The following is a 10,747-nucleotide window of genomic DNA, read 5'->3' on the forward strand; positions in this document are numbered from 1 at the left end:
TAGAGGATGCATATATGAGCGTTCCCTAAAAAGTAATGTCAGTTTTGAAAAATTTGAAGAATAGAGGACACGCATTTGTGCGCGCCCAAAAAATAGTGTTCAACAAAAACATAAAAAACACGGGGGGCACCTATCATAAAAAAGCGTGTCGTCTAAAACTGTCGCTTTATATTTTTCTTTAGGAAGGCGCATTCTCTTAGGGAGGAAATCAAATACCAAAAAATTGAACGGCCCGCCGATACATCTCCTTCTTTTTCTTCTAAAATCCTCTACCAAAAAGCCCTAATTATCCTTTAAGCAGTTCGTCTCTCTCTCTTTCTCTCTAAGCCCTAAGCCGCCACCACCAGCATCGAACCTGATAATATTTAAGAGTTCGAAGTGCCTAAGCAAACACTTCCTCCATCTGAAGATGTCGGTTCAAGATCGGAACGCCACATCGCAGTACACGATGACATCATCGACTCCATAAACCGTCGTCAACGGCGGAGAAAACGAATGCGACTGGGTTCTTTTCTATTACTTCCAAATCTAATCGAGACAACAAGCATTTGATGCTTCCTAACTCGGCTAACTTAAAAGTTATTCCAAAGTTTCACTAACTCATTTCTCACATTTGCATTGTACGATCAAAGCTAGGGTTCTTCTGCTGATATCAAATGATCACTTCTTGAATTTCCCTAAATTTGTTGTTTTAAGCTCGTGATTCAAATTTGCATTGTACGATTAAAGTTATTCCCAAATTTCTCCCTGTGATCCCCTGCTCTTGAATTGTTCTTGTTTTCAGAGCAATTGCAAATCTTACATTCATCAACCTCCCAAATCTATCCGACAAATATCATACGCTTTTGGGGCATATCTTGATCTGAGCAGACGCGATTTCTCTTACAATTTGTGTTTAGTTTTTGCAATTGATATTGATTTGGAAACTGCGTTTTGTTGCTTATCTCAAATTGTTTGATCTCAGGAGCAACTCCAAGAGGATGGATTATAGTGGAGGTGATGAATTTGAAGACACTGGAACACGAACCTCTCTTTTTTCAATCGCGGATGCATTTGAGGAAATTTTGAATTTGATTATAGATGGAAGAAATGGCGATTTTCCTGTTCTGAAATTAAAGCCTTTTTGTGATGCGTGTTCTTTTGTTTCTGTGTTCTTTCGTTTCTGTGCTCTTCATTCAAAATCCTCTATTTGGTTTTCAGGTCCGTGATCTAGAAGAAGTATCAGAACGCCATGTGAGTTTAAGCAGTGTAGTTGATTATGATGTAAAATGGAAGACAGTGAAGTCACGTGGTAACCATACTCATAATCTTCACAGAGTTAGACAGGGTCTTGACCTAATTTGAGAATTATTCCATAATTTTCTATAAAACAAGTATGTTCTTATGACTTATTACACATGATTGTATTTATTAATTCTAGTGTTATTAATTGCATATTCTTGTGGTGATGATTCAGCGATTACTCCCTAAAAGATGCAGCTTCATCAGCATATCAACAAGTGTGTGCGACATATCATTCATGGGATATTAGAACTGCATTTTCTGCAAGAATATGTGCTCTTCCATCAAGGGAACAACTTCTGCTCAATTTAAATGAAACTGGTTAGTCATGGAAATCCTTTTTTTAATAAAATCTTGGGAAATGAGGTTTGACTCATTTAATTACTCAAATTTGAATCAGAAGTAAGACTGTTGTTGACCAAGCTAATGCCGTTGACATGGCACATGGAAATGAGATTGGTAAGTTGACTAAAGGCTCGTTTCTTTTTGACTTGAATACATTTAGCATCATGTAATAGTAGCACTTTGTTTTGTGAATGCAAGGGTAAAATGGTCATTTACTCACATTCAGACACTTCATTTACTTTCTTTAGTAATGGCATAATGGGTGTCGCTCACTCTATGCATCAAGATGTTGCATTTCCCGTTCTACCCATGTTTCTATTAGATTTAGTAGTTTTGCAGATACAAGGGTAAAATGGTCATTCACTTTCTTTAGTATGTTGTATTGGGTATGTGAGGAGAGTGTCACAATGATTTTGTGACACAATGATTTTGTGAATAGAAGGGTAAGACTAGGAGGTACACTTTGACTTTGGGAACCTAGTATGTTTAAAACTGAAAGTGATGCCTTGGACAAGCTTCTATTCCTTAGTGTTACTGATCAACAACTTTTGGAGGGTGTTTTAGAACTTGACATATGTATTAAAACCGATCAAGAAAATGGAATAATTACCATTCAGTAAGTTAAGAATCTTAATTAAAATAAAATTTAATTGAAAATTTGCTAATTTCCATATGTGTATTCAGGGACTTTGGTATTGGTATGACTCACCAAGAACTAGTTGACTCTCTTGGAACAATTGCCCAAAGTGGAACTGCAAAGTTCCTCAAAGCCTTAAAGGTATATGCTTTTATAGTTACACAAATCACAGGATAACAAAGAAGATATACCAGTAAAAGTTCAAGCCCAAGATGACAAAGAAGTAGTAGCATATCAGATCTAAAGACAATGGTAGCAAAAATATGAACTTTTCATTAGAAATTATGAATTTTTTATTTACAAGTTATTTACATTTCTGAGAAATAAAAACATACCAGGCATCTTAATGTGGCATAATTCTTTTGCAATGTCATCTTGCAATAGGTTCTATAGTTTGACTTTCGTTCTTAATTGATTTGCAATGTCATGGTTTTTGTATCTTATTTCTGTTCATAGATTATAAAAATCATGTATACAAGTGTGATAATTCTTATAACTACTCTGCACCTTATTTATTAGGTTTTTTTTTTTATTTATCTAACATAATACCTTGCTTAATTATTGTGGTTCAAGAGTAAATACTATCACCAATATTATCATTGCAAGTGATATCTAATTTGCTTAGGCCTCGAAGCTGGAAACCTCATGTTCACAGGAGGTTTTTCCTTGATTCATATGAAGTAGAAGACCTTAATAAAGTTGAAATAAAGTAAAAATAACAAAAAATGAAGTGGATAATTTAATCCATTGAATATTTGACCGTGGATTTATTTACCAAATGCTTAAAATACCAATGAATAATATATGAGTGATTTTATGATATGTTTGTTATGCAGGAGAAAACTTGGAAAAATGACCCCAGATAACTGAATTAAGGAATCAGGTGAGTTTTTAGAGCACTTAAAACTCATATAACTAGAATTCCAGATTCCATTCCATCATGGCATGTTTGCTAGCTGCTGATACCCTTCTTCTTACTGGACAGGTAAGTTTCAAATCTTTTATGTTATTGCAGATTAGTAAAAATTGTTTAATCATTCATTGATTTTCAGATCATCAGCATATAGCAACATCTTTTGGTTTGACAAATGTAGCTACATACTCCATGCAAATCGAGTTTTCAATGAATCATTGGGTTGACAATCTCACTTGTGGAATCAAAGAATGGCGAATCAGGGGGTTTTGTTTCATTGTGAAACAACTCGAATGTTAGAAAATGTCCTTGATGCGCTTAACTCTGAAGTTCAGAAAAATAAAGTAAGTTCAAATTTAAATTAAATATGAAATTTGTTATAATTTGTTGTTTTATTATTTTGGTTGGTGATAAAATAAATTGGGTACACAACTTCGTGGTTTTGAGAAGCTGAAAGCGGTTCATTTGGAGCCAGTTCTGTTTGACTTTGAAAGGGAGTTGATAACCCCCACGTTGAAACTAAAGAGGCAGCAGCTCCTACAATATTATAAGGTATCTCTAATTTATAATAATGGTCCCTATGGTTTCTGATTCTTACTTTGTTTAGTCCAAATTGAAATGTTTTTTTTTAGTTTTGGTACTTATTTCAGGGTTTGACATTGATTTTTATGAATCTTAAAAATAAGGACCAAAAATGAATAATGTTTTAACTTTGGACTATTTAATTCAAGCTTTCCTCTGTATAGAGTGACAACAAGCTTTTCATTAACTTCCATATTTATTTTATCATATGGTAGTCTCGAAATGCGACATGCCACTAAATCTTGCATTGCACACTCTCCAAATATGACAGTTTTGTGTGTACATTTGGAAAGTGTCATGCTCATTTAATGGAGCTATTTTGCATACAGGGACATTATAGCTATTACTGTAGTCCATAATATGTGGTTAATATAACTAAATATTTCATTTATGGTGTTCTTTTCAGGCTATTTGAAAGGGGTCTAGCTTATGCTGGAACTGATTATCTTTCATTTTCTTTTTTAGATAAATACATTGAATATGAGTATCAACTATAGAAATGGTCGAATCTTGCCATGATTTTACACACGGATATTGGAGATTCCTAATCAGCAGTTGGATCGGTATTTCAACAGGTGATGATTGATATATGTTTTTTCAACACAATCTTTCTTTAATTAGTCAAGCCACATCTTTTCATTCTACTTTTTTTTTTTTTTTTTTTTTTTTTTTTTTTTTTTTTACTTTTGACAACTTTAGGTAATTAGTTGCTAGTCGCCCTTTATCAGAACTGAGAACAGTTGAAGAACTTGAAGTTGCAGCAAGGGCAAAAGGGGAATTCAAGAATCAAGAAAGTGAGGGTGAGATCCATCGGAATGATGGATTAACAGAAGCTAAAGAGTTGGAGACCTATATTTCCCTTAGAGAAGAGCTTTATAAAAAAAAACTAAGGATTTTGATTCTAAAATCATAGATTTTGAAACAGCCATCAGGAGACCTTATTATCATTTTAGGCCACTTAATGTTACAGAGCTTGAAAACTGGCATAACTACCTTAATGTTACAGAGCTCTTGCTAATCGTTCATTAATGCAATAAAATACATATGTAGGTGAAATTAAATGTAAACTAGTACTATTTCGGGCCTACAAATGCCTGTAATACTGATTCTTCAAGCTATTACATAAGCGACCAGGCAATGATTCTCTCAAGGCTTGAATTCAGGAAATTATTCATGGTACATAGTTACATTGGAAGGTTGGTTACCATGTGTTCTTTTTCTTCTAATGGATCTGTTTTTTCTGCTATTATATTTATTTTTAATTGTTTTGCCTCTTTTCCATGCAACCATAAGCAGGAGGATGTTGTATCTCTTGAAGATGCAGTCAAAATAGATTCAAAGAAATGGAAGTAGAATTCTGTAGTACAAAAATAAAGAAAAGTATGTTGCTATTTCTTGCATTTTTTAACGCTAATTTTTATAATATCCGGAGTAACTTGATTTTTTTTATTTGTTTTTTGTTTTGAAGCTCTCTCGTGGAATGTCAATGACATGTTTCCTCCTAGCGAGAGATTTATATTCATATTCTGAATATGGAGGCGTCTAATTTTTCTTTTAGATAAATGTATTATTTTAATTACATCATGATGATTAAAAAAAGGATTCTTTTACACTATTTTATTATTTTATAGGTTTATGATCAACAGATCATTTCTTCGTAAGATTTATGATGGCCAGGTGTTTATAAAGCTTAAGATGGGTTATGATTTTCCTGCCATGGATCCATGGGTAACCACTCTTTTGCATATCTTTCCTTTAGATGAAATATTTATACATTTACATCTATATATGCAGCACCATTTGGTCACTTTTTAGGGATTAGAAAATCTATGTTTTAAGTGCTCTCATGTGTTGCCCAGTTTCTGCTTTCAGGGAACAAGTGATCCTTATGTGGTTTTGCAATTAGATAGTCAGATTGTGAAAAGCAATGTTAAATGGGGGTGAGTATATTCAATGTGGTCCCATTCTTCTTGTATCTGGCTTGTGTTTTCTGTGATGGAAGACAAATAAATGTACTTTCTAGTCTTAACTTGTCAAAGTATACATGTAACTTAAGTAGTGAATTAGTCTTTGCTTTAAATGTTTTTTTTTTATCAGGACAAAGGAACCAACTTGGAATAAAGATCTCACATTATACATCAACCAACTTGCAGAAGGTGTCCCTTGATATGCAATATAGTATTAGGTTATATAGTTAGGCAAAACCTCTTAGTAACAATGTAGAATTAGATCCCATTAATATCAATGTATTACAATTTTTTGACATGATGTTATTGGATGAAATTGATTGTTTTAGTATATATTTGTTTACAAAATTTTGTATTATGTGTAAATGAGTATCGTAAAGACGCGTAGTAAATGCATATCGTAAATGGTTACTGAAGTTTATGACATGCAAATGCGCGTCATCTTCATTTATGACAAGGGCTTCCTTGATACGCGTTGCATGTCATAAACAAGCGCGTTGTAAGGTTACGACACACAAATGCGTGTCGTATTCCTTTATGATAGGGCCTTCCTTGATACGCATTGCGTGTCATAACTGGGCGTCGTAAATGCATGTTGTAAATGCGCGTCGTCTCTCTTTATGACAGGGCCTTCCTTGACACGAATTTGCGCGCCATCTGAGCGTTTTACGACCTGCAATGAGCGTCATAAAAGGCTATTTTTCTAGTAGCCTCTCTCTCTCTCTCAAAACGTTCACACTCTGGTGTTTCTCTCTATCAACTGGTAGCCACAAATGAAGGCCATAAGGGCCTTTAAATAGTTATCAAAACCCGGGGATTAGGGTTTCATTAAATAGCATGGACTCGCCGAGTCCACGAATGGACTCAACAATTCCTCCATTAAATCAGTCTGACCATCCGCACTCCTACTCGGCGAGTCTGAGCGCCTACTCGCTGAGTCTCTCTCCAAAAAACTCAATATTAAACCATAAGTAAGATGCCTGGGACTCCGGATGTTACAATTCTCCCCCACTAGAATCAGAATTCGTCCTTGAAGTCTCATTCCGCAAACTACTCGGGATGTTGCTCACGCATCTCGCTCTCCGGTTCCCAAGTCAGCTCGAACCCCCTCCGATGTTGCCACTGGACCTGCACCAGGGGCACTTCTTTGTTCCTCAGAACCTTGATCTTCCGATCCAAGATTGCGATCGGCTTTTCCGCATAATTCAGACTCGCATCCACCTGGATATCCTCTAATGGTACTACTGCCGACTCGTCGGCTATACACTTCCTCAGCTACGACACGTGGAAGGTATCATGAATCTGGTCCAACTCTGCAAGTAACTCCAAACGATATGCTACTCTACCCACCCTCACGATCACCCTAAACGACCCAATATATTTGGGCCCTAACTTGCCCCTCTTCCTAAAACGGATCACTCCTTTCCAAGGAGACACCTTCAGGAGCACAAAATCCCCGACTTGAAACTCAAGCTCCGACCGACGCTTATCCGAGTAACTCTTCTGGTGACTCTGAGCGGTCAATAACCTCTGTCTAACCTGCTGTATCTGCTCTGTCGTCTAAAGCACTATCTCTCTACTACCCATCACACGTTGCCGTACCTCACTGCAGCAAATGGGAGTCCGACATCTCCTTCCATACAACAGCTCAAAGGGTGGCATACTAATGTTCGAATGATGGTTGATGTTATAAGAAAGCTCAGCCAAGGAAAATACGTGTCCCAACTCCCGCCAAAATCCAGCACACATGCCCGAAGCATGTCCTCAAGCGTCTGAATCGTCCGTTCGCTCTGTCCGTCAGTCTGTGGGTCGTATGCTGTACTAAAATGCAACCTCGTACCCAATTCCTCATGAAATTTCTTCTAGAACCTGGAAGTGAAACGCACATCTCGATCTGAAACAATCGAGACCGGTACTCCATGCTGCGATACCACCTCTCTCACGTACAACTCTGCTAGCTTCTCCGCAGAAGAGCTCTCACTAATAGCAAGGAAGTGAACGCTCTTCGTCAACCTGTCTACAATCACCCAAATTGCATCGACACCCCTTGCAGTCGTCGGTAAATTGGTGATAAAATCCATAGTATTCTGTTCCCACTTCCACTCAGGAACCTCTAACGGCTGCAACTTACCATGCGGTCTCTGGTGCTCGGCCTTAACCCTGCGACAGGTCAAGCATCTCTCTACAAACCATGCGACATCCCTCTTCATACAGGGCCACCAATACTCCTTCTTCGGGGCCAAATACATCTTAGTGGCCCCGGGATGGATCGAGAACCTCGATCGATGCGCCTCCTGCATCAAAATGGTATGCGTTCCACCCACAAACGGTACCCAAATCCGACCCTGAAATGTCATAAGCCCCCGGCTATCGGTAATGAACTCTGATACTTGCCCAATAACCCTTTCTCTCTTAGGATTCTCTGGTCTTACGGCCTTAGCGTGGACCCCACGAATGGTGCCCAACACCGGAGTCATCACTGTTAATCTCAAGAAAACCTCTCGCATCGGGGCTCCGGGCATCGGCTACAACATTAGCCTTGCCCGGATGGTATAGAATCTCACAGTCGTAATCCTTTACCACGTCCAACCATCTCGTCTAGCACATATTCAGGTTGGGCTGATCCATCAAGTACTTCAGACTCTTGTGGTCGATGTATATAGTACACCGAACCCTATACAGATAGTGACGCCATATCTTGAGGGAGAACACTACTGCCCCCAATTCCAGATCGTGGGTAGGATACCTCGACTCATGAGGTTTCAGCTGCCTCGATGCATATGCTATCACATGCCCCCTCTGCATAAGCACCACTCCCAACCCTGATATCGATGCATCACAGTACACCATAAAATCCTCCATCCCTTCCGGGAGTGCGAGCACCGGAGCTTTGCACAATCTCTGGTGAAGTGTCTCAAATGAGGTCTGTTGCTCTGGACCCCACGAAAAAGCAACACCCTTCCGGGTCAATTTGGTGAGTGGCACAACAATGAAATCCCTGATAAATCTCCGATATTAACCAGCCAACCCAAGGAAACTCCTGATCTCAGTAGGTGAACTCAGCACCTCCCAACTCATCACCGCCTCGATCTTGGCCAGATCGACCAATATCCCTTTCTGGTTAATGAGGTGACCAAGGAACTGGACCTCTCGTAACCAGAAATCACACTTGGAGAATTTGGCATAGAGCCTCTCTGATCTCAAAACTCCGAAGTTCTCTCTCAAATGCTCCTCATGCTTCTCTCTAGATCTCGAATACACCAATATGTCATCGATGAACACGATCACCGAGCGATCCAACATCGTCCTGCACACCCTGTTCATGAGGTCCATGAACATCGTCGGTGCATTGGTGAGCCCAAAATGCATCACTACGAACTCGTAAGGCATGTAACGAGTCCTGAACGCTGTCTTCTGGATATCCTCATCTCACACCCTCACCTGATGATATCCAAACCTCAAATCGATCTTGGAGAACCATGATGCTCCCTGCAATTGATCATACAGATCGTCGATCCTCTGTAATGGATAATGGTTCTTGACCGTCAACTTGTTCAGCTCCCGATAATGAATACACATCCGGTGTGAACCATCCTTCTTCTTGACAAAAAGGATCGGCGCTCCCCAAGGTGAGCTACTCGAGCGATGCAAGGCGATAGGGTGCCTTGGTAATAGGTGCCGCCCCTGGCACCAAGTCGATACGAAACTCTACCTACCTCTCGGGAGGCACACCCGACAACTCCTCGGGGAAAACATCAAGGAACTTCCACACAATCGGAACATCATCAATCGAACTTGGCCTCCCAACGGCCACTCGCGTGTCCATCACATAAGCCACAAATCCCCTACAACCCTGCTGCAAACTCTGCCTCGCCCTAGCAGCCGAACAAAATGCTGACTCAGGACGGGTACCCTCACCGTACACCATAAGTACTCCCCCACTAGGGTCTCGAATCGTCACCAGCAGACACTCGCAGTCTATAATAGCTCCAAATTGGCTCAACCAATCCATGCCCACTATGAAACATACGTCCCCCATCGCAATCGGGACTAGATCGATTGGGAACCCCACACCGAAGATCTCAAGTCTACATCCTCGTATCACCTCCGTGGCATACACTGCTCGCTCGTTAGCTATAGAAATTCGCAGAGGTCGACTCAAGGCCTTTCGATAAATACTGATATGACGCCTAAAGGCTAACGACACAAAAGATCGACTCACTCCCGAGTCAAATAGCACTAAGGAAGGTACATAATTCACAAGAAAAGTACCTACGTATAACATGATATAAGCATAATATCTCAGACTCAAATAAATAAAGAGTAGAATACATACCAGCCACAACGTCGGGTGTTGTGCGGACCTCCTCCGCTGTCAACTGGAAGGCCCTCCCAAGAGCCTTTGGCGCCTCGACCTCAACAAATGTCCGGTAAGTAAAGTTCACCACAAACTCCCGAATATCTCTCCTCAGAACACTCAGATACCGACTCATGCGAGCCTGCTCGGTAGACACCTGCTCAGGGCAAAACATCACCCTCTCATGAAACTTCCTGGTAACAATTGTGACATAATCAGTACCCTGCTTGAGGGTCAAGAACTCCTGAATTAACCTTTCCCTCTCCACTGGGGGAACATACTCGTCCATGAACATGGCGGTGAACCTCTCCTAGGTCACCTCAGAAATCTCTGCCAGAGTGAAGCTCGTCGTCACGAACTTCCACCAATGCTTCGCCCCCAAGTGGAGCTGGTTCAGAGCGAACCATACCCTCAAGTGATTTAGACAAGAACACGTATAGAAACACCCCTCGATGTCAGAAATCCATCTCATCGCAGCTAGGCATGAGCAAAAGGAGCGAACCGGCCGGAACCGGCCCAACCCAGGAACTAGCTTCGGCCAAAATCAAGAACTGAACTGGCTCGACGGTTCTACCGGTTCCGGTTTTTACCGGGTTTTCGATTTTGGAACCGGTCTTCGAGAAATAGCAACGTATTTTGGGGTTACGGTTTCGCTTTATGCCCGG

The 10,747-nt window shown here is 40.1% G+C and overlaps 1 pseudogene across 1 annotated transcript; it reads left to right on the forward strand.

The window, feature by feature from the left end:
- The first annotated feature begins 243 nt into the window (after positions 1-243).
- On the forward strand, positions 244-6,023 carry LOC145045022 (ACD11 homolog protein-like; annotated as a pseudogene). The gene is made up of 12 exons (XR_013681758.1): positions 244-1,373; positions 1,457-1,602; positions 1,682-1,740; positions 3,100-3,248; positions 3,316-3,520; positions 3,627-3,728; positions 4,224-4,333; positions 4,458-4,954; positions 5,055-5,138; positions 5,227-5,486; positions 5,618-5,698; positions 5,856-6,023. The product of XR_013681758.1 is annotated as an ACD11 homolog protein-like (transcript).
- The last annotated feature ends 4,724 nt before the right edge of the window (positions 6,024-10,747 follow it).

The sequence above is a fragment of the Lactuca saligna genome, chromosome 1 (genome assembly GCF_052625555.1).
Source record: "Lactuca saligna cultivar CGN05327 chromosome 1, ASM5262555v1, whole genome shotgun sequence".
Lineage (NCBI taxonomy): Eukaryota > Viridiplantae > Streptophyta > Magnoliopsida > Asterales > Asteraceae > Lactuca > Lactuca saligna.